We start from the raw sequence: 24504 nt of genomic DNA, 5'->3' as shown, positions 1-24504 counted from the left end.
AGTCTCCACAAATGTTATAATCGCTGCCAACATTACCTGCTGAGTTTGTAACTGCCATGAGCCACATGTTTCAGGCCTCATGTAAGACATCTCCACTTCAAGGTATCAAACCTTGTAATTTTATGTTACCTGTGACAGATGAGCTTTTACTTTTCTTGAGACCTTATGTAACTTAAAAGTTCTAACAGCGTATTTTGTGAAATTTGTAACTTCCCTGAGGACTCTTAACACCTATTTGATGTTCCAGAATGGTGGCATATTCTGTTAGTGCTGCATTGATGTAAATTGTTGAGTTCCATTGATGTGATGTTAATACTGAAATGCCTGATGGAAGTTACAAGCTCTTTTGATGTAACTGTATTGATGGAGCTTGTGATACTCATAAGATCCACCTTTGAAGGCTAATTAAGCTTATTAATTAAAAAGTGTTAGACATAACATAACATTCATTATAAGGTTCAATAAAAATGAAAAACCCAGACAAAAAATAGTTAAATGTTAAGATGAAACACATACATCCTTTTGATCATTGTCGTATACCCTTCCTTTATCCAAACATTCCATAGTCAGATGCTCACATTAGATCTGCCCTACATCTTTGTCCATGCTTCATTTACCTGAGGGAGACTACACATATCCCCATCTGCTCTAATCTCTTGGATAACCAAAATTTCTTCTAGCTATAGGGAGAATATTTGACTAAAATAGTCCATTCTTTGAACAGGTGGATACTATCTTTCCAAAACATGGTTGGATAACTATAAGTAATCTGTTTATGCTTGGTCACCACTTTCTCAAATGGTATGCCCTTTTTCTGGGTTTATTTCGCCTTTTTCTGTGGCTGAACCTGTCCGAGGAGCTTTTCTTAGTAAAGAATCCAAGTAGAATGTCTTGATAAACATTAAAAAACCCAACCTGGTCTCAGTTGCTATGTTATTCTCCCTGAGGTTCAGGATTTGCTGATGACCCTATGAAGTTTCCATGAAAGCCAGTGCTGCCAATTGCTGGTCTCAGAATTCCTCTGATTCTGTAGAACTGCAGACATGCCTGCTCCATTGTAAAGCCTAGCTGAAACCATATCTAACGCAGGCAGCTTGCCTCTCTGCCCAGCATAGGATGTTGTGTTCATAGATTCATGTGCCTAAAGAGGGGACATGGGTCTATAATAATTCAGGTGCTTTTACTGACGCTGCCCTTACTTTTTCCCTGATCAAGTGGAGGGTACTAACACTACTGTCACTTTTTACATGGGTTTCATTCTTGGTGCCAAGCTAAGGAGTAGGAATGAGAACACTCCTGAATGCTGCTGTGGCAGTGCAATGCAGCAGGAATTGGGGGGAAGTGAAGAGTTTGTTGGCATGACCAGGTTAAGGCAATCTAGAGCTCTATGCACACTGCTTGCAGGTCCTGTTTGGTTGGTAGAACATTTAACATCAGGCCAGAGGCCCCCTTGAACTTGTCACCAGCTGATCAGGATCCTGCAGTCCATAAAGAAATATGAGATAAGCCTTGACTGGCTGATGAAAAGTTAAAAATGGGTATAACAGAAGCTGGAATGTTTACGTAATTGAATGTAATGTCCAAAGTTGTTTCTTCATGGTTTTCTATTCTGGAGGGTTTTGTCAGTGATATCTCATGAGTGCATGTTATTATCATTTATTATATTAAAATTATTTGAATTTCTTCTTATCATTTATAATGGAGTTGTAGTCAACCACACTTTATTATTCTTTTTTTCTGTTTTATGAATTGATTGATTTAACAAAAGAAATGTATCAACATATAATGAAGACTACAAAAACGCAGTAGGAAGTTGATTCACTAAACTTCCATATAAAACTAATTAGACACACTTTTAGTGCTTTAAACATTTATTGAGAAATGTTTTACTTTGCACAAATTCTACACTAAAAAAAAATTCTATGGCACTTCCTAGAAAGATCCACATAAGGAACATCATTTTAGTTACGGTTATTTCTTCTAATGCAAAAGCTTGAGATCAGTCCCAAAGCACCCGTTGTTTTGAGTTGTTGACAGAGTGTTTGGATAACATTGAGAAATGTTTGTCCCCTTATTATGTGGCTCTTAGTTAGTCAACCTAGTATAGTATGTGACCAGTCTCAAGTTTTACCTTATTCTGTATACAATGGAAAATAGACTCTAGAGATATTTATAATGCAAGTTCATGAACAATGAATCAAGTTTAAATGAACTGTAAGGCATATGTTGCTTTGTGCTGCTAATGTCATTTTGGTGTACATAGGGAATAAACATGAGTATTTTGATTTGCAGATTTTTTGAAAGGTTTGTCTAAATAATTTCACCTGCTCCAGAAGTTTTTCCACCTTATATTTCCTACTGGGAAGTGTAAACTCCCTATAGCCTGCATCACATTTGCCCTCAAAATAAATAGTCACTGAACATTTGCTGTCCTGGCAGAGCTGGTATTGCTAAAGATTAGTTAACAAAACAAAAAATAGCTGTGGCTGATGTTTAGGATGTACAAACAAAACCAAGATCTGTGGTTGGATTGATAGCCATAAAGGACACTATTGTTTACAGTGTCTTTCTTTTTGTGGCTATAGACTAGTAATGAACATTTCCTGAAATGAAGAGATGAGCACTCGTAATGGAAAACTGGAAAAAAAAAATATATCTCTCACTAATTTTTCGGTGACATTTCTTAAGTATGTCTAATTACAGAGAACAGAATTCAGCTTTCCTTGCAGTTTCGGGCTTGTACAATTTAGGGCCTTATTCATGATTGATTTTATTCATGGTTTAAACTTGCATTTCATCAAATTTAAATGATAACTTATGCATAAAAAGTTGCTCAAGATGCCCCTAATGTGTCTTGCAAAGATGGTACTAAAGACTTAATAATTAAAACTGGGCTTTCTGTTTCCTGATGCAGATTATTCCCCATCAGGAGATGGGGAATAAAGGAGATGGGCCCATTGCTAGGACAGAGGCTCTGTGCACTAAAACTGTGACCACAGTTTCCTGATCCCTGGAATGTCCTCTGTTACTATAGTCATAGGAGGTTTGTGAAATGGCTTCTTTATTAAGGAGAGCCAGATTATCTATCCATGTCTCCTGGGCTTTTCTTGCATGTGCAAAGGCATATTTGGGATCCAGTATTTGTCTTTTATACCTAAAAATGTCTGTTGAAATACATTGCTCAAGTTTTAGAGTTCGGTTTCCCCAAAAATTCTGAGTCCCTTTTTTGAGTTTCTCAGAGGGCTTTGTAATACTTTACCATGTCTTTTAAACAGTTAAAGTTAAAAGTAAGTATTAAAATTGCATTATACTTGTTCTACTTTGAGTGATTGCTCATATCCATTCCAATATAGGTGGGTGCATGCCACAGTGCATGGTTCCCGGAACTTTTTTCCCCTTAGCAGACCCTGTAGGGCCAGCTCTGGTGCCCCCTGGAGTGCCCTGCGCATGCCGCAGCACATGAGGCACTGCTGGCCCCATGTCCCCTCAGTAAGTATTAAAATTGCATTATACTTGTTTTTCATGCCTAAAGAACTGATTTCCAGACACTTAAAATGTGAGATTGGATAACTTTCTTCCACTCAGGACTTCCACATGCTGATCATGTGGACACAATGTTTGAATTGCTCCATTCAAATATAAATACCCAACAGATCAGAATAAGAGTTCATTTATGAATATTTTAGATATTCATGAGCTGTGACATCTATCAAAAAAGATGAAGTTTAGTGTTTCAAATTCCTGACAAATTGTATGGTTGTGTCAGCTTGTATGAAACATTTGAGAAAATATATGTGAAGGTTATTTTACAATTACGTGTTGTTAAACCAAATTTTAAATGTCCTGGAAAGCTTTTGTTTGTCAATTTTGACATCTTTCATGCCATTTTTTAGAGTAATTCAGCACTTTGTCAATTGGATCCTGAGGCCTCAGAATGATGCTGGTATTAGTATTTTGAGTTGCTTTCTAGATTCAATCTGAATTTTAAATTTTAGTTTCTCATAGATTTCATTTCAAATTAGTCAAAGGAGTTTAAGCTGTATTAAGTTCAGAAAGAAATCTTGGAGTCATTGTGGATAGTTCTCTGAAACAGCTGCTTAATGTACTGCAGCAACCTAAAAAGCTAACGGAATATTAGGAACCATTAGGAAAGGGATAGATAATAAGAGAGAAAATATCATAATGCCACTGTATAAATCCATGGTACTCCCACATCTTGAATACTGCGTGCAGATCTGATTTCCGCATCTCAAAAAAGATATATTAAAATTGGAGGTACAAAGAAGGGCAACAAAAATGGTTAGCGGTATGGAACAATTTTCATACGAGGAGAGATTAAAAAGACTGGGACTTTTCGTCTTGGAAAAGATGACTAAGAGCGATGGGATTGGGGGCCTGGTACCAGTACTGCCACTACCAGAGCCTGTGTCTCCAACCAGAGAACCACCCTCGACTCCTGGAAGTGGGAAGGTGTCTCGGCCGCCCCAGTCCGGGTTGCTCATGAGGGTTCTTGAAGATATAGAAGGCCCTGTGGCAGACCTCTTCATCAGTGGCCCCAACCTCTAACGGGTCAGAGAAAAAATATTATGTCCTGGCCAAAGGATTTGAGTACCTTTTCACCCATCCCTCTCTCGGTACCCTGGTGGTAGATGCAGCCAACCAGCGGGATAGGCAGGGACAGCCCGATTCCATGCCAAGAAACAAAGACAACAAGAAATTGGACCTGTTTTGGAGAAAGGTTTATTCGATGGCAAGCCTGCAGTTTCGAATTGCCAATCAGTAGGCTCTCCTGGGCAGGTACATCTTCAGTCTCTGGGACTCGCTAAAGCGCTTTGCAGATACTTTGCCCTAGGACCAGGTGCTGGACTTTAGTAGCATTCTGGAGGAGGGTATCATGGTGGCCAGAGCAGTGCTGCAGGCGTCCTCAGATGCAGCAGACTCGACGGGCAGAGCCATGGCCTCCGCCCTCTGCGTGTGTAGGTGCTCGTGACTGCAATCCCCGTGGCTGTCCCAGGAGATCCAACAGTCCATCCAGGACCTCTCCTTCGACGGGTCAGTCTAGTTTTCAGACTAGATGGATGCGAAGTTGCATGGTCTGAAAGACTTGAGGGCCACGCTCTGCTCCTTGGATCTTTATACGTCCCAGACCTCTAGACGCCAGTTCCGTCCTCAGGGCCAGCAACAGCAGAGATACCAGCCACAGTGGTTCATGCCCTACAAATAGAGGGACAGAAATAGGGGGTCTAGGAGACATCGAACAATGCCAGGGTCCTCTTCAACCCCCCAGCAAGGGTCATTTAGGTGATCTGGTAATCAAAATAGGTCATTTTGAAGGTGCGCCGAAGGGTGGTGTTCCAGCCTGTTCCCTCTCTGAATGGGCCAAGGTCACTTCGGATTGCTGTGCCCTTGGCATAGTTTCGTCAGGCTATGCTCTCCAGTTTGCTTCTATCCCTCCCAACAACCCTCCCTCCCCGCCCCTGTTCAGGGACCCCTCTCACAAGCAACTCCTCATGCTGGAGTTAGAGACCCTACCCAGCCTGGGAGCTGTAGAAGGGGTTCCACCGGACATGGGGAAAAGCATTTTACTCGAGGTGCTTCCTCATCCCCAAAGCGAAAAGGGGTCTAAGGCCTATACTAGATCTGTGTCGTCTCAAGAAACATCTCAAGAGGCTGAAATTTCGCATGGTCTCCCTTGCCTCTATCATCCCCTCCCTGGATCTAGGAGACTGGTATGCCGCCCTCGACCTAAAGGTTACTTCCACATTTCTATCTTCCCTAGCCACAGGCGTTTCTTTCATTTCATGGTAACCGGCTCCGGCTACCAGTTTGCAGCATTGCACTTTGACCTTTCCTCAGCCCCGAGGGTGTTTACAAAATGTATGGCGTTAGTGGCACTGTAGAAAGGTCCAAGTTTTCACCTACCTGGATGACTGGCTAATCAGGGGCAGGTCCAGGGCCCAGGTCCAGAACAGTGTAGATCTGACATGCGCCACCTGCTGGCGGCTGGCCAGCTAATAAATTAACAGAAGTCCACATTAACCTCAGTGCAGCAGATAGAGTTAATTGGGGTGGTCCTGGATGCATCCTAAGCCAGAGCTTTCCTGCCTCTGCCATGGTTCGAGGCGATGTCTGCCATCATTGCTCGCCTGCACCTCTGCCTGACAACAACAGCCAGGCACTGTCTGCAGTTGTTAGGCCACATGGCGGCCTGCACTTACATGGTGAGGCTGGCTCGCCTAAGACTCAGATCACTTCAGTTGTAGCTGGCCTCAGTTTGTGCCTTGAGCAGACATTCCCTTGACCAGGTGGTCACAGTTTCCCCCACAGAACCTGGCCACACTAGACTGGTGGTGGAGGCCCCGGGCAGTGTTGAGGGGTGCGCTGTTCAAAGAGCTAGTCCCCTTGGTCATCCTTGTATCAGACGCCTCGGACTTGGAGTGCGGGGGCCCATATCAGCGCCAACCTCGGCACACAGGGGGCCTGGTCAAGGGAGAAGAGGTGCACGCACATCAATGTGAGAGAGTTATGGGCTATTCAACTAGCTTGTGTAGTGTTCCTCCACTTTATTGTGGGCAAGGTGGTGCAGGTACTGACAGACAATAGAGCGGCCATGTATTACATCAACTGGCAGGGGGGAGCCTATTCCTCAGCCCTTTGCAAGGAAGCCATTTGTCTGTGTGACCTGGCGGTGAGGCACAACTTTCATATAATAGCCTCTCGCTTCCCAGGAGTGAGGAACGATGAGGTGGACTGCCTCAGCAGGTCGTTCTTACCCTGCCATGATGGTCGCTGTGTCCAGGTATGGTCTCTGTGATTTTCCAACATTGGGGTTCTCCCTGGTGGACATGTTCGCATCAGCATGGAATAAGAAATGCCCGTAGTTCTGCTTCCTTTGCGGTCTGGAGTCTGGGTCGCTCTCCAATGTCTTCCTTTTGGTGTGGTCGGGGAGCTTCATGTATGCGTTTCCACCCATTCCTCTCCTTCACAAAATCCTGCTGAAAATCAAGAGGGGCAAGGCGGACGTTATCTTAATTGCACCGGCCTGGCTGCGCCAGCACTGGTTCAGCATGCTGCTGGACCTATCGATAGTCCCCCCGCTAGAGCTTCCGAGACGGCATGATGTCCTGTCCCAGACCACGGTCGTTTGCTACACCCGGCCCTGAACTCCCTACACCTCACGGCGTGGAGGTTCCGTGGCTGAGCGCAGATGAGCAAGCCTGTTCAATGCAAATCCAGCAAATTCTGGCTGGGTAGAAGGAAACCTTCCATGCAGGTTGTGTATCGTGCTAAAAGGAAGCAATTTACCTGCTGGACAGAATCCCAGGGGATTTCACCTGAGTTGTTGCTGAAACAGGCAATCCTGGAGTACTTGTTTTAACTAAAACTCCAGGGTCTAGCTGTGGCCTTCCTGAAGGTCCAACTAGTGACTATATCAGCGTTCCACCAGCCTTTGGTGGGGAGATCAGTTTTCTCCCACCCTGTGACAATTAAGTTCCTGAAAGGGGTGGAGAAAGTCTATCCGCAGGTCCATGACCTGGTGCCTCCCTGGGATCTCAACTTGGTCCTCTCGCAGCTCACGGGAGCCCCCTTCAAACCCATGGCTAGATGCCCTTTACTACTGCCGTCATGGAAGGTGGCCTTCCTGATGGCCATTACCTCGGCAAGGAAGGTATCCAAGATTAGGGCACTGACCTCAGAGCCTCCTTATACTATGTTCTATAACGATAAAGTTCAGTTGCGGCCACATCCGGCCTTCCTCCCTAAGGTGGTTTCCCAATTTCATTATAACCAACATATTTTTCTCCCCGTGTTTTTTCCAAAACTGCATGGTTCGGATGAGAAGAGGAGGTGGCACACGTTCAATGCATCTACATCGAGCGCACGAGACTGTTCCAAAGATCTATACAACTCTTTGTCATGGTGGCTGATCAAATGAAAGGCTTACTTGTTTCCGCTCAGCATATCTTGTCATGGGTAACTTCCTGCATCAAGTTCTGCTATGAGCTGGTGAAGGAGCCCCTTGTGGGGATAATTACAGCCCACTCAACCATAGCTGAAGCTTCATCCACAGCCTTCTTAGCGAGAGTGCCTGTGCAAGACATCTTCAGGGCTGCCACGTGGTTATCTGTACGCACCTTCACGTCCCACTACACCATCATCCAGGAGGTGTGGGACGACGCGGGCTTCAGTAGAGCAGTGCTGCAGGGAGCTCATCCATAACTCCAGCCCACCTCCAATGTATTGCTTGTGAGTCACCTAGAATGGAATGGACATGAGCAAGCACTTGAAGAAGAAAAGATGGTTACTTACCTTGTAACTATTGTTCTTCGAGTTGTGTTGCTCATTTCCATTCCATGACCCATCCCCCTGTCCCCGTTGCTGGATTTGGTGGCAAGAAGGAACTGAGGTGTTGTAGGGCCGGCAGCGCCTCATCTATTGCGGCAAGTGCGCGGGGCTCCAGAGGGTACTGGAGGTGGCCCTATGGGTACTGCTAAAGGGAAAAAAGTTCCAGTAGCCATGCACACAGGCTTGCACACACCTACAATGGAATGGATGTGAGCAACACATCTTGAAGAACAACAGTTTACAAAGTAAGTAACTATCTTTTTCCACATTTATCAAACTTTCACAAACATGGGCTGAAGAGATGAAGAAATGCAGATCCACAGTCCTGGAGGTTCTATTTATTCTTTTATTACAAAAGTCTGGAAACACAAATTGTAAGGTAACCAAGTAATTCTTTATGGGAAGATTTTTACATTAATTTTTCCTGATAAATATTACTTTAGTATATTTCTGTAATAATCTTTTCACAAAATTACCTTCACCCTAAAGAGTAAATTCTTCTTTGAGTGATGGTCCATATGTGGTTTCCTGTTCAAAGCAGTTTCCATTGACCCGCGTGCATGCCTCGTGTTTTCCATGTGGTGTGTCCAAGGTCATATATGTCTGCGCGGGTCGACATTCCCTCAGTTTCCTCTTTCTGCTGCATGGCTAGAGTTGGAACATCTTCTCGTCCTCTTCAGACTTGAGCAGCAAGTAAATGTTTTCATTGTTAGTAATTAGAATAATTAGTAAATCATTAGTAGATCCTTAGCAGATTCTTAGTATGTTGTTACAAAAATATTATTAGATAGAGATCCAAGTTCATTTTCCCTACCCTCTGTTCATGTGGGGGAGTATGCCAAAACAGGCGGACTTCAAGAGCTGCACCTCATACCCACGGTCCTTCTCAATTAAGTGACGAACTTTCGCACTGCTTATGTTGCTTGGGGGAATCTCACATTGTGTTGCGGTGCTCCATCTGCTGCTCCTTCCTGCTGAAAACGCGAGAAGCAAGGCAATTCAGACTTAGAAAATTCCTTATGGAGGAAGCTATGCATCCACATGTGCACCAAGAGGTGGTACCAATGGATGCGCTGGAGCACGCACCCACACTGATGGCACCAGCATCGCCAGCCGCATTGGTACTGGCAGAGCTGTCATTACCGTTGAAGTCACATAAGAAGAAACATAGTCATGGGCACAAGAATGGATCCCTGAGATGGACACCTCTAAATGCTGCGTTCCCTTCTTGAGCCACTACCAGCCAGGTGAGAAGTCGCGGGCAGATTCGGCGACTCCAATGCCCCAAAAAGCTAAAGGTAACAAGAAAACGAAGCATGTTGTCAGTCCGTGCATATCTGAAACCCACATGGAATACGGCCCATCCATGAGTCCACCAGACCCGGTACCATGAACTCCGGGATGGCTATCCCCTTTGACCCCCACAGCGAAATTCTGTAGACTTGTGGAGGGCTCAGCTCACAAGGAACCTCAGGATAGCATATAGCCACAGTCTCTGGCTGATGAACCTGTTCTGTTGCACCACATCTGGTGTGAACATATCCTATAGTTCCACTGGTACCGCCGGGCCCACAACCACATTCAGTGCCGCATCCTTGGCCAACAATACAGCCACTACAGGCTCCACAAGTTCCGCATGTACCAATGGCCCCTCCACTACCAGAGCCATCAGAATGTGACTGGTCATCTGAACCAGAGCACCATTTCTCCCTACGATGCAGCCCAAGACAGCACTATCCATCCTCACAAATGCCACGACAGCAGCAATGGTTTAGATATCGACAGGACCTTTATGCAAGTTTGGACAGACCTGAATGGCAGGGGTGGGACCCTTATTATGACCAGAAAATAACCTCTAATGCCCCGTCTGCATATACTGCACCATTGGTATCTGGGGAATACACAGGAGCCTTGATACTGACAGTACCACTTGATCCGTTGGGACCGATGGATCCACAACCCCCTACTGGAGCCTTGTCGTTGCCGGATGATGCCATCATTTCGCCATCTGCATCTCCACCTGCCGATCAGGACCAATATCAGGAGCTGCTACAACGCATGGCGACAACCCTAAAACTAACAGTGGAAGACATCACAGAATCGCAGGATGAGTTCCTAGACATCCTTCAACTGTCGGGCCCAACTAGGACAGTGCTACCGATCCATAAGGCTATTTTACAGCCAGCGCAGGTCATCTGGCACACCCCAGCCTCCTAGATGCCAACACCCAAACAGGCCGAATGTAGATATCTGGTACCGGCCAAGAATGCAAACTTCCTTTTTATGCACCCACCGCCTAACTGACTGGTGGTTCAAGCCACGGTAGAGCAGGCTAGGCAACAACACCCTAGAGCCACCCCTCCAGAATGAGCTGCGAAAAAGTTGGATCTTGTTGGCCGCAAGGTATACTCTTTGGTGGGCATTCAATTTCGTATAGCCAGCTACTGAGCCATACTGGCAAAATATGACTTCCATCTTATTCTAGACTAGTGGAGTTCCAGGCTTTGCTGCCAGAGGACAAACGTGTAGAATTTAAGGCCTTAATAGAGGAAGGCAATCTGATCTCCAGAGTCGCCCTCCAGGCAGCAGTAGACGCAGTGGACACAGTGGCATGATCCTTTGCATGAGGAGTTATTCTATGACGTGACTTTTGGCTACAGACCTCAGGGTTTCCAAAGGAAGTCCAAACGACACTGGAAGATATACCATTTGACAATTAAAAATTGTTTAGCGACAAGACGGATGAGAGTCTCCATTCCCTGAAGGACTCCAAGGCCACTTTTCGATTGCTGGGCCTTTATACCCCTGGTCCCACCAGATTCTGACATTGACAAGCTTATCGGTTTCGCTATCAACCAAGGCCAATTATCAAATCTATAAACCCTGCCCTCCATGACCTGAGGAGCAACAGTGCAGACAGCAAAGATCACAAAGCCCTCACCACTCCTCAGCTACCATGCCCACTACCTCTATACCACACCAACGCCCGAGACAACACTCTCAACAAGAGAACCGCAAACCACTCCCCGAACCAAACTGAGCCTACCTGTTCAATTCAGAGGCGGTCTTGCTCACTTTTACAACGAATGTAACAAGATTACCACACCAACCAATGGATGCTAGACATTGTATAACAAGGCTGCTCCATAGAGTTCCACACCTTCCCTCCCCACCGCCCACCCCAAGCAACCAAGGTGGATGCCAAACAAATCTACCTCCTACAGCAGGAGTCTCTAACACTACTGAAAAAGAGAGTGATAGAATGAGTTCCTTCCCATTACAGGAATTGTAGGTTTTACTCTGGCTACTTCCTCATTCCAAAGAAAGGGGGAGATCTCAGACCCATTCTGGATTTACAGGTGCTCAACAACTTCATCTGCAAATTCCACTTTCGGATGGTAACAATACCATCCGCTCACCCTACCGAGGGCTAGAGACTGCTCCCTTTTGCCTTCCCCGCCCTGCCTCAGGGCCTGGGTGGTGAGTTGTTTGCTCACCCTCAGAGAGCTAGAGACTCCTCCACTTTACCAGCCCAGCCCTGCCTAAGGGCCTGGGTCAGGAATGGTTTGCTTGCCCTGCCAAGGAATAGACACTGCTCCCCCTTTGCCTGCCCCACCCTGCCTAAAGGCCTGGGCGGTGCGCTGTTTGCTCGCACTGCAGAGGCTTCGAAACTGCTCCCCTTTATCTGCCCGCCCAGCCTAAGGGCCTGGGCTTTGAACCGTTTGCTCGCCCTGTGGAGAGTGAGAGACTCCTCCACTTTGCCTGCCTGGCCTGCCTGAGGATCTGGACCCCAAACTAGTGGATCATCCCAGAGGGTTGTGGGCCCAGAATGGTGGAATTGCCCAGCTGGGCTGAAGAGGCCCGTAACTGCTAACTTTCCCCCTTTTAGCTTGAACTCTCTGCAGGAGATAGGGGCCGGGAGGTGTGTCCTCCCTCCTAGATTATTGGTGAAAGAGGGCCACCACCCACACCAGGGAATGTTTACAAAGTGATACACTTACCGGGAACAGGCAACATCTTTGTGGACGAGCTCAGTCGCTCCTTCCATGGATCCCACAAATGGGAACTCCATGACTCCACTCTTCAGGCTGTTTTCCAATGGTGGGGAACCCCTACATGGGACCTCTTTGCCTCAGTGGCAAACAACAAACTTTCCCTCTTCTGCTTCATGGGCTCCATGGGGTCACAGGGAGAAGCCTTTCTCATTATATGGACGCTGGACCTCCAGTATGCCTTTCCTCCCCTTCCACTCATCCCTCGGGTACTCAACAAACTGAAACAAGATCTGGCGCAGATCATATTAATAGCCCCATCTTGGCCCAGACAGCATTGGTACTTGGAACTACTGCAACTGTCGACCCACCCCCCAATACCTCTCCCCCGCATACTGAACCTATTTACCCAACAGAGCGGCTGCATCCAGCAGCCCAAACCAGCACCACTTCATCTCACAGCTTGGTATTTGGATGGGGCTCACAGGTAGAGAACGCCTGCTCCTCAGTGCAGTACTTCATTTGTTCCCAACTGTCAGGGACCCCACTCCAGCTTGGGACCTGAACCTTGTCCTTTCCACACTTGCTAAGCCGCCCTTTGAACCCCTGACCTCCTGTACCCTCCCATATCTATCTATGAAAACAATCTTTCTTGTGGCTATTACCTCAGCTTGACGAACTAGTGGCCATGATGGCAGACCCTCCTTTTACTATCTTTCACAGGAACAAAGTATCACTGAGGCTTCACCCCAAGTTTCTCCCTAAAATAGCCTCCCAGTTTCACCTCAGCCAGGTTATTCACCTCCCTGTTTTTTACCCTACGCACTTTGCACTCCCTCGATGTCAGACAGGCGCTAGCCTTTTACCTACAATGTGGTGATAGCGGACCGTTGCAAGGGGAGTGTGCTTTCTTCCCAGCGTATCTTCCACTGGATCGTTTGTTGCATAAAGGAATGCTACACACTCTGTCGAGTTCAGCTTCCATCTCATATCAGAGTACACTCCATAAGAGCACAGGCAATCACAAAGGCCTTCCTCGCTGATGTCCCATGGCAAGATATTTGCAAAGCAGCAACTTGGACTTCCGTACACACATTAACGGTTCACTATGCTTTGATTAATGCCACCTCTATTGACATGCCGGTGGGCACTGCGGTCTTACAAACTCTGACATCTACGGAGCCCTAGCCCTGCCTCCATACTGGTTACTGCTAGCTACCCTCCCGCAATGGAATCCACACATAGGGACCATCACTCGAAGAAGAAGGGGAGGTTACTTACTGTAACTGATGGTTCTTCGAGATGTGTGATCCCTATCTGAATTCCAATCCCACCTCTGTCCCCTCTGCTTAGGGCTCGATGCCTAGGAGTAAGAGGAAACTGTGGGGGCGTCGACCCGCGCAGACACATAAGACCTCGGACGCACTACGTGGGCAACGCAAGGTGTGCAAGCGGGTCAACGGATACTGCTTTCAACAGTTCTGGCTCTGGCGTATGGCATGCATGCACATCCCACGACGGAATCCAGATAGGGACCACGCATCTTGAAGAACCATCAGTTACAGTAAGTAACCTCCCCTTATTGAAAATATCATTTTATGCTTACATTGACAAAAATAGCCTGGCCATCAGAATTCCCTCTTCAGCCTAACATATTTCCTGACTGCAGCATCTGCAAGAATTCCTTATTGAACTGCTGTCTGGTATGCTGAACTGAAGAACAATTCTGCTAACAAACTGAAATTTTTTGTTAAAGCATTTTAAGATGCATGGAACTTTCATGCTGGAAATCCTGCTATCACACAGCAAAGGAAAGTCAGACCTAACAAATCAACAAAAACATACACTTTCATTCTTATCTTCACACATCAACAGATGAAGTCTTCCAAGCATTTAAGTTGTTTTAAAAAAATTAAGCTGAATTGAAATATTTGACTAAATACAAAAATTAGTTATACAAATAATACTATTTCCTGTATTATTTGCAAAGTTCCATAGCTATTGGAAAGCCAGACTATGAAACTGTCGTTTATCAGAAAGAGCACTGGCAGCATAAAGAAAGATACTTGTTTGACAAGAACACTGAAAGCTGACAGACAGATAGTTAAAGGTCAAGCATAAATAAACTCTTCCATCACGTTATGACACAAAGGTATTCTTTTTATGTAACTGTTCGATAAGAACATAAGAACAGCTATACTGGGTCAGACCAATGGTCCATCTAGCCCACTATTTTATCTTCTGACAGTGGCCAATGCCAGGTGTTCCACAGGGGAAAGAATGGTTACAAATCTGTAACTGTTCTTTGAGGTGCATTGCTCATATCCATTACATGCTAGGTGTGTTTGCGCTGCATGCACATTGGCTGAAGATTTTTCCATCAGTGGTATCCGTAGGACTGGCATAGGTGCCTCTGGATCTGCATGTGTATGCACTGGCATAAGAGGTACTGCACCCTGTCAATTCCTTCTTGCCAGTAACTCTGACAGTGGGGTAGGAGGGCAGGTCATAGACTGGACATGAGCAACACATCTCAAAGAACAACAGTTACGCAAGGTTAGTAACCATTTTTCCTTCTTCGAGTGCTAGCTAATGTCCATTCCAGGCTAGGTGACTTACAAACAGTAACCCTGAGATGGACTCAAGAGTTCATGGACCTGCTGATTGCAATACAGCTCTCTCACAACTGACCTCATCATGGGCCTGTTGGGTGATGGTGTAATAGTATGTGTGGGTATGAACCAACGACCATGTAGTGGCTCTGCAAATGTCCTGGATTGGTACCTGAGTGAGGAACGCTGCTGACGAAGCCTGGGCTCTTGAGGAATGAGCGGTCACACTGGGTGGAGATGAAACATTTGCCTGCTCGTAGCAAGCTTGGATACAGGCAGTTATTCAGGACAAGATTCTTTGGGATGACCCAGGTGGTCCTCTCATCCTTTCCGCTGCTGCTATGAAGAGTTACATGCACTCATGGAAGGGCCTAATTCTCTCAATGTAGAATGTGAGGGCTCACCTAACATCCAATGTATGAAGCTGATGTGAGGTTTTGGAAAGAAGACAAGAAGAAAAATGTCCTGGTTGTTGTGAAATTGTGACATCACCTTTGGTAGGAAGGCCGGATGGGGGCACAGCTGGAGCTTCTCCTTAAACAACACCTTATAAGAGAGTTCTGATGTCGGCTTTGATCTCAGAGATCCTTCTGGCCAAGGTAATCACTACCAAGAAAGCGACCTTCCAAGAGAGAAGCAGCATGGGTCACAGTTCTAATGGCTTGAAGAGAGGCCCCGTGAGCATCGACAGGACCAGGTTTAAGTTGGGGAGGATCGGATCATGAACCTGAAAGTAAAGTCTTTCCAGCCTCTTGAGAAACCTGACTGTCATCTTGTAGGAGAACATTGGTCTGCCATGCACTGGAGGGTGGAAGGCTGTAATGGTTGCCAATTGAACCTTAATAGATGAGAGAGCCAGACCTTGATGTTTCAGGTGGAGCAAATAGTCCAAGATAAATTGCGGAGAAGACCAGGATGGAGAGAGATTTCGTTCAGAGGCCCAACAAGTGAAACATTTCCAATTGGCCCAGAAGGTAGCGCTTCCGGGTTCAGCCATGCAGCAACCATGCCATCAGGTGCAGGGTGGTAAGCAACCGACCATGGTCTTGTGAAATCAAGTCTGGGCAGAGTGGGAGCGAGAGTGGGGCTGCCACTGAGAGGTCCAAAAGCATACAGAACCAATGCTGGCAAGCTGTCAGGATTACCTTTGCCTTGTCCCGTTTGATTTTTAGGAGGACCTTGTGAACCAAGGGGATTGGTGGGAATGTGTACAGTAGGTGGTTTGCCTTCGAGAGCAGGAGGGCATCTGAGAGGGAGCCCATGCTGTGCCAGTGCAGCGAACAGAACTGGTGGCGAAGGGGTCCACCTGCGGAGGCCCCCACTTCTGGAAGATGACACTGATTATCTCCAAGTGAAGAGACCATTCATGATGAGAGGAAAAGGATCTGCTGAGGCGATCAGCCAGTGCATTTCGGAGGAAACGTGATGCCTTGATGCCCTGAGTTCCCTGAAGTTTATATGCAGAGGGAGTTCTTCATGAGACCAGAGGCCGAGTCCTGAGACTGTTGATGTAGGCTCCCCACGCCAGGTCTGCTGCATCCAAGACTAAGGTTACCAATGGATGAGGAGCAGTGAAGTGTATCCCTTTCATGACAGATCCTGGGTCTCTCCATCAGGTCATCGAAGTGAGGACTGGAGGCGGAATCATGAGTATCGAGTCCAAGTTGTGTCTGCTTGGGGAGGAGACTGATGGCAGTCATATCTGTAGGGGTCTGATGCGAAGCCTTGCGTATCTCACTATGTGAGTACATGCCACCATGTGACCCAACAGTTTGAGGCAGATCCCGAGCAGTCATTAATGGGTATGTTGTGACCATGGCTACTGGCAGGGAGGCTTTGGCCTGGGTTGCATCAGGCACTGCCCCGATGAATTCTAGTCTCTGAACCAGGACCAGAGTTGATGTCTGCTCATTTATCAACAGACCCAGTGCCTAGAAGGTGGACCAGACTGTATTGATGCTGTGCTGCACCTGAGCCTGCGACTGAGCTTTGATCAGCCAGTTGTCAAGGTAGACTTGCACACCTTGACACCTGAGGAACACTGCTACCACCGCCATACACTTTGTGAAGAATCATGGGGCTGCCAATAGGCCGAAGGGAAGAGCGGTGAATTGGTAGTACCGTTAACCCACTACAAACCTGAGGAATCTTTTGTGACAGTGGAAGACAGAGATGTGGCAATATGCATCCTTTAGTCAAGGGCAGCATACCAGTCTCCTGGATCCAGGGAGGGAATGATAGAGGCCAGGGACACCATTTGGAACCTCAGTTTCTTGAGATATTTGTTGAGGCGACAAAGGTCCAGGATGGACCATAGACTTCCCCCTGGGTCTTCGGGACTAGGAAATATCAAGAGTAAAACCCCTTCCCTCTTAGGTCTCGAGGAACATCCTCTATAGCCCCCACACATAGGAAGGCTTGCACCTCCTGGGCGAGAAGCTGTTTGTGAGAAGGGTTCTTGAAGAGGGACGAGTGGAGGGTGGCAGGGCAGGGCTGGATGAAAATTGGAGGATGTAACCCATTGTTCTTAATGGCTAGGAACCTTCTTTCATTGTACTGACATATTGTGTGTCCACTTACTTCCAACAAGCCCTAATAACTCCTTAACAACATCTAAGGCAAGGAGTGGCTGTGCTTAACGAGAGAGAGAGGAGTTGAGAAGGTTGGAGGGGGTTTTTCTTGTTGTTTAGAGGAGTTAAGTTATTTCAAACCTTTAATTAAACCTTGAGGAGTTGGATTTTGAACTTGACTGCATGGTAAGACTTCAATGGTCTATTTTATTGGATCACCAGAAGAGAAATGTGTTTATTGACTATTCTATGAACATCTGGAACTGTTGCCTTTACCACCTTATTTCTTTCCCTTACAAAATAATAAAATTCCTGTCTTGAGTCAATCTGATACTCTGCAATATATTGATAAATATATTTGTTTGGTTTAATTTGACTTTGTGTTATGGGAGAGAAACAAAAAATGATAACTTTGTGAATCAGGGATTTGAAAATGTAGTTAAAATGCAAGTTCAGTGTCCATTTTGTATATTGTATAAAACCATACCATTTTGATGTGCCTTGTGTGCGGGCCACAAATGTATTTTATTAGCATTATCAATTACTTCACAGTGTGCTTGAATGCAGCACGTGTTTTTCTTTAGTAGGCAACTGAGAGCAGTACATTAGCTGAAACTAGTATGTTTGCAAATCATCACACTATGGCCTCTTCCAAAGGTCTTTGTATGTTTCTCAGGCTTGCCATGAAATGTCAGTGCAGTTGTTTCAAATCAATATAGAAATAGATTAATAACTCTCCCAATACTTTGGTGTGGAATTGCAAACCCATTTGTGGCTTTTATTTGTCACATAGTTGTTGATAGATTATTAGGTGTAATTTCATCTAGACAATACTTCCTTGTCCTATGGCAGATTTTTTTTTTTTTTTTTTTTTTACTTTTGCAGTACTTTGAAAAAGGTGGCTGTCTTACAGCAAACCCACACAAATAAAATAACTGCAAACTCTAAATATAGTGCTCAGTGAAAATTTACTTCATTTTTCCCCTAAGAAATTATGGTCCAATACAAAATATGAGCAAATTGCTTGTCCCAAGAACACACTGTGGCCTACTTACTAAATTTGATAATACAAAAGGTGCATGAAAGAGAGAGAACAAGCTGTTAATCCAATCAATGATACTGTTGTTCATATGTTTCAAAATATTCACTGCATTGTGAGATTTCTCTAGGCTACACATTCTTACTGACAAACTGGATGCTGGTGGGTAAAATGAACTGTCTCTTTTTCCTTTCAAAATTATTTTTTTTTTAAAAATAACATATCCAGGGGTCAAGGTGGGTGAGCTAATATCTTTTATTGGACCGACTTCTGTTGGTGAGAGAGAAAAGCTTTCAAGCTTACACAGAACTCTTCTTCAAGTCTAGGTCATCATACACATAATTAATGGTCCATTTTCTAATACACTCATCTGTGGTTAGATGGATTTTTTTCTTTGTCCAGTATACACACAATTTGACTGATACTTCTCAGGATAATATCACAACACTGAGATACACTTACAGTGAAAACAACCAGATATTTATTATCAAAGGCTAAGGTTTAAGAGTTAGTGAATAAGGATAATAGAAACAGAAATGGTTACTTTAAAAAACTAAAACATAAAATGAAAAATTGGGTCTACACTTAATACCATAGATTTCCTCCAAAGGGTTTAGTCTTTTCCAGTTCTTGCTGGTTTTCAGTCAACCAACATCCAAGCATTTATGAACATCCCCCTCTCTTCAAAGGATTTCTTCAGTGAATGGATACAGGATGACTCCCCTGTGGTTTTCTTCTTGGTGTGCTGGCTCCAAGTTGCCTTCACGTCTTTGATTGATTCCATATGAAAAATGGAGTTTCCATTCTATTGGTTTAGAATACTTAATCTGCACCTGAGCCAAGGCAGACAGGTGAATCTATATCCCTGTGGCAAAACCTGTTTATCTATCATGCCTGGGACTTGGATTTTAAAACATCTTTCAGTACACTTACACAATTCCTTAAGTATCACCCGTATGTACATCTTGCAATAATTATTAAAATCAGCATCAGATAAGCTTTTATTAGATACCTCACTTGACCCTCTTTGAATAAATACTATAAAAGCAATATGTTGGGTATAGTGAGTTTGTCAGGAGTTATTACAGAACAGTGAGTCCTATACCAGTTGGCATTGAAGGGTTTTAGGGTCACAATAATTTTAGTCATAAATTTTGAAGCAGTGTGTCTTTTATTGAATAGTGGTAAAAACAAACTGAATTCAATTAACAGTTAGGAGTTAATTATAAAGGTGGGCTAAATTTTTTTCATGGTGCTACAAACTGTTGGTATTTATCAGTCATTATGTTTATGTAATGTTCCAGGGAACTTTTCAATACAAAGTAAATAACCCCCCCCCCCCCCCCAAAAAAAAAAAAAAAAAAAACAACCTTTATCCACAGCTGCCATGATTGAGGCAGATTATCAAAGGCACACAGAACAATGGCTAAATGGATGTATCATGTACATCTTACGTTTAATCATAATATTATTTTAATCATGATATCTGAAACACCAATAAATTATGTATTACGTTTCTACAATCTGGAATGTTGCATGGAACATCTATTATGTGACAGCAAATGCTATGTAATTATATATAGCAGGAAAATGAAAGAATAGATACAGCAATCCATGGAAAACAGCATGCAATCAATAGCATAAAGTGTTCTTTAAAAAGTCAAGTTCAAGGCAAACACCAGCTGTCCGAGGTACCAAGAATCCACAATACAAATAATTAGCAATAGCGGGCATCTGTATAGCCACTCACGCGTGCTCCATAGAGACTTGCCAGCCATTGTAAAGAAGTGCTTTCAAGGCTAGAACCATTCTTGACAATTACTAATCTGACAGTGGTGACTGTCTCTTACAGCACTGAGGATGAGTATACTTGACTGAATGTCACTAAGGAACAGTTATAATTGCTTTTCTCTTTTCAAGTCTTTTCTGCCCAACAATAAACCCTGCTTTCTTTTCCCTTTGGCCAGCTCCCTTATAGTTTTCAGTTCTTGCTAATTTTATTTTTTTGGTTGTTTATTTGGAGATTCTATCCACCGTATGCCATTTTCTTTTATAAATAAATAAATAATCCTCCTATGAGTAGGGAGGTTTTTAAGTTGTTTTGCTTTTTGTTTATACAAACTTTACAGACCTTTAATTGTTTTCATGTAGATCCTTGTAAAATTGATTTTAATCTTGGCAGTGGCTGAATTCATGAGGCTTTGTTGCAGATATTTGATTTATACTAAAGGTCTTTCATTTTTGTGGAATTTCTTTATTTGGTTTCATGGCAAATATTCAAAAAACATCCTGCCATTACTTACAGGGTATGTCAACCCTTGGAAAATGCATTGTGTTAGAAAATGTTTTGACTAATATGATTTTAAACACAACCTTGTACCTACTGTGAACAATGACAGTGTAGTTTCCTTGCAAACTGCTGGAGAAGTGCCTCATGCTGATGGTTATGATGCATGCAATTTAGAATTTCCTGAAGCTGACAAATCCAGTTACTATACACACCTGGAGACAGACATTATCTAAATGAGGAGCATCAATTTTAGGTACTGGAGATGAGATCTAGATTCCAATCAGGTCAATGACAAAACTCCCATTGACATCAATAGGGATAGGATTTCACTCTACATGTGCAGCAGTTGGTTAAAAATGGCCAGTGGTTACTGTGTGTGGCCACAAAGAAGATATGATGGAGTATACAGGTCTTTTGATCTCCCCATACAGGACCTCCCAGTATTGCTGCACCTGCCTCAATAGTGTCTGTATAAAGACGATCCATTGAGCCGGATGGCAGTCTGTGGTTTTAACTCCCCAAAAAGATTCATGTAGTTACCATAGGAAGGCAGTCCCAGCTGGGACCTAATGAGTTGCAGCTGATAATAGTGCCTCAGTGCCTTGTAGGTGCTGTGTTATTCCCAAAGGAGTGAGAGGGAAGTTGCTGATCAGAAGCCAGATTCAGGAGCTTTGTGGAAACATAAGCACGGCTCTAATTGCTGGTTCATATATTTTAATTTTAGACTTTTCTGGTTATGAGGATAAATGGAAGGATGCAGCAGCCATAGACTTTTGCCAACCTTTTGTTACTCCAGTTAAATCAGGACTCCTGAAATAGACCTGGAGCACCAAGAAGTTGTTTTTGGTCCTCCTGTGAATTTTGTCTTTAGCTGTTCAGGTACAGGACCTGTCACTATAGGGTTTTTCATTTTAAAACTGTGCAGCACAGTTCTGCAGTCTGGCTGTACAAATTGTGAGAGACAAATAAAAAAAATGTACAAATGATCAGTGAGAATTTCCTTTCATTTTGCACAGAAAAATATTAAAAAATAGATGGAATCCAATTGCATTGATTTATCAAGGTAGTTGTGTAGGAGGAGGAAGAAACATGTTGGTGCTGAATACATTAAGGAAATAGTTCAAAGGCCATTTTATCTGCATGTATATATATTATTTCAGTTGTGCATTGAAGGATCTATAAATACACTGACTTGCCTCTTTGGTGGTGGTCTGAAATCTTTGTGCCCTGCTTTGTGTATGACAAATCATTTTTGATAAATATAAATTATATTGTATATACCTGACACAGGAGGGTTTATTGCACACTCTAATATGTAATCTACCAATGTACAGTTCCCAAAGTGTTTTGAATTGAAAAGGACTGTACTGTATTTTCTTTTGTTGGTTTTGTAGTTAATAAAATCAGTTTTTTGTATTTAGAAAGCAGGAGTAACAAAAATGAAGTAGTGAATAGTCACTTTAAGTATATTTATGGGAAATGATTATAGTTGTTTGAATAGTAACTAAATAATTAGAAAATTGGGATTTTGAAAACAGTTTTAAATTTTTTGTCCTCGGTTGGAGTGTCATTTAATGCAGCAATAAAATAATTCTTTGACTGTAGATTGTGCAGTCTTTATGACCAAATTATCCTAAGACTGAAACGGAAGATAACTTTTATTTTAATTATTATTATTTGATGTTGGCCAAATGATAAAGATATAACTATTACTGAAGTATTATACCTTTAGGGGTTATTGCAATGTATTTGATTTCATTTGTCTGACACTTAAAAGATTCTTAAGTAATTTGTTCTTAATCTGATAGTGAAGGACAAATTGACATCATTCTGCTTTCAAATAACACTGCAGCAGAGTTAGAAGCGCTTTCATAATAGGGGGCAGAGGGATCGCGCGAGCCTGTGTCAGCCGTATTAAATATCTTACAGTTTTGCATTTGTAGAAAGGAAATCACATGGCTTTTTGTATAAAATATTAAGGTATGGTTAATGGTGGTCTCTTCCCTGATGGCAGCTTGGCTTCACTCCCCCCTTGAACAGTAGCCATTTTGAAGAGGGGTGTCTTCCTGAAGGAAACCTCTAACCTCACTCACATTGAGAACAATGAGAAATAGCAGCAGTTCTTTGTGAAATTACCTGAAGAAATACTTCCTTCTTCAACAGAGCGTATCTGATGGAATATACATGTTCATGTGTTGTTGTAATAATCTTTGTACAAGATATGCCTTGTGAGGTTTCATTTAAAACTCATAACTTGCTGATCAGTAATATCATGGTAAAGTGCATATAGTAACGTTATATGTAAAGTTATGAGCATAAATTGAAATCATTACTGAAGTATGCTTCCCAGATAAATCTAGGAAGTGGTTAAATCAGTTTCTCAAAGACAAAGGGCAAACTGAGACCCCAGCCAGGTGTTAACAAAGCTAATGGGCCATTATCTACCAAATGGCCAGTCTTTGGCAAGGAAGAGGAGTAGGGACAAAGAGATCTGCATCTTACAAAGAAATAGCATGGAGTCGTCTTCTTCCAGCAGACTCTCTTGTCTCCTGGTTCTCAGCTGGAAATGCTTTTCAAAGAGGGACTAACAAACTACAAAAAGGGAGAGCAAACACTCCAAGATCCCCCGCCCCCTTCTCTCTGTGCCTATCTCATTGTCCACATCTGAGAAGACAAAGGAAATACCCATTGGATTCTGGAGGAGGAGTCCTGACCTGAAGCGTTTGGAAGTGTGTAGTGAGAAACTTTGCTTTGAATCTAATATAGTTTAAGTTAGGAACAAGAAGGATTTTTTGTAACCACTTCTGAGTTTTATGCCTCATTTCTTATACTCACTATCTATCTCTTTGTAGTTAATAAACTTGTTTTAATGTTTTATCTAACTCAGTGTTTAAGTTAAAGTGTCTGGGTAACTCTATTAAAGATAACAAGCTAATATATTATTCCCTTAAGGAATAATGGATTTAATATATTTGTACTGTCCTGGAGAGGGCTGGACAGTACAAGACATACATTTTTGGACTTGGTTTTCAGAGGACTTGTTCTTAGCACTTTCTGAAAGTCAGGCATCTTTATGGAGCCTCAATTTGGATACCCCAAAATGGAAGCATTCAAAATCACTAGGCACTTTTGCAAGCCTTGGCCAAACCTATAATAATATATGAAGTCTTTACACCTAGGTAATGAATACTTCGTACAACAAAAGACTGCATTTCAGAGGTCTTTTAAAATGCAGTCATAAAAAAATGGTACATGAGGTTTATCTACTAATTCAGTTCTATTAAATGTTCATATGGATAAGAGTGAATCAAAGAACGTTGAATCTTTTAAATATCTTGTTACTGGATTACAAAATTTAAGACAAAATGTAACGGAAGAGTGAGGAAAGGGGATGATAATCTAAAATGCAGTGCTTCGTCAATGAAAACATAGCAATTCAAAAGATAAATGTTATTTGTAGTTAACACTCTTATGGGAGCATGTGTTTAAAACCAATATAGTAATAAAGCAAAAAGCTAATATGTAGGAAATAAAGATATATGAATTTTCACAAAAACAAGTGATCAATTACTTAAGAGTCTCCCTTTATATTTTATTAACTCAGTAACTAACATAATAACTAATGCTTGAACATGCCTTCAATGAAGATTAATGT

At 43.3% G+C, this 24504-nt stretch overlaps 1 protein-coding gene across 6 annotated transcripts in view; it reads left to right on the top strand.

Moving 5' to 3' along the window:
• The window catches only part of SNX29 (sorting nexin 29), a 446224-nt gene that overhangs the window by 153186 nt on the left and 268534 nt on the right, over positions 1–24504 (top strand). The window lies entirely within an intron of this gene.

The sequence above is a fragment of the Emydura macquarii genome, unplaced genomic scaffold (genome assembly GCF_026122565.2).
Source record: "Emydura macquarii macquarii isolate MOO-44397 ecotype Brisbane River unplaced genomic scaffold, CSIRO-AGI_Emac_v2 contig_1348, whole genome shotgun sequence".
NCBI classification, from domain to species: Eukaryota; Metazoa; Chordata; order Testudines; family Chelidae; genus Emydura; species Emydura macquarii.
The sequence above is the reverse complement of the archived record's forward strand: the minus strand, read 5'-3'. Positions and strand labels throughout refer to the sequence as shown.